This window comes from Penaeus monodon, chromosome 25 (genome assembly GCF_015228065.2).
Source record: "Penaeus monodon isolate SGIC_2016 chromosome 25, NSTDA_Pmon_1, whole genome shotgun sequence".
Lineage (NCBI taxonomy): Eukaryota > Metazoa > Arthropoda > Malacostraca > Decapoda > Penaeidae > Penaeus > Penaeus monodon.
In genome coordinates this window covers 38,309,630-38,310,196 of record NC_051410.1, presented here as the reverse complement: position 1 = coordinate 38,310,196, position 567 = coordinate 38,309,630, and the positions used below count along the sequence as shown (strand labels likewise).

General features: G+C 32.6%; 1 protein-coding gene and 1 long non-coding RNA gene across 2 annotated transcripts in view; one reads left to right on the top strand and one right to left on the bottom strand.

Annotated features, from left to right (window-relative positions):
* LOC119589226 overlaps window positions 1-567 on the top strand; it is a gene marked incomplete at its 5' end in the record, with an annotated part of 73,080 nt that overhangs the window by 14,232 nt on the left and 58,281 nt on the right.
* LOC119589227 overlaps window positions 1-567 on the bottom strand; it is a 46,602-nt gene that overhangs the window by 45,692 nt on the left and 343 nt on the right. The gene's annotated exons all lie outside the window — the stretch shown is intronic.

The window sequence follows — 567 nt, the reverse complement described above, 5'->3', positions numbered from 1 at the left end:
AATTCAGTATATGTGTTTGCGTGGAAGAAGGTCATTGATGAAATAGTAATTATAATAATTAGATGTGAGCAGATTCAAACTCATTTATCATTACCAGTGTCTTTGTTCAGGCGATAAAAAGTCTGAGCAATTTTGTACTTATTATAATTTGCGCTCCATTTAATTTGCATGCCGGCCATAAAGAAATATTAATCCATTTGCATATTTGATACTTGCGTGTTTGTTTTAGTGAAAGAAAAACAATTATTTTATGTTTTACTAAACGTGTTCAATTTACGAATAGTTCATTAATCAACATAAGCAGGCAAATAGCTTACATATATCTCTCCTAAAGAAGACAGATTATGACAAAAGGTCTTTATTCCACGACAAAATCCATTAAAAGATAGGAACGAACGAGTCCACATTCTCTCGAAAAGTCAACAAGCTATCTATGGTTTCTAATTTCCAGTGGCACAAACGTCGTAAACAGCCTCCGTAAAGAGGAGAAAAAAAGAAGAAAAAAAAAATCTGTATCGCTTGGTAGAAATCTTATATCTGGACAACGGATAAAATACAACCCACCTT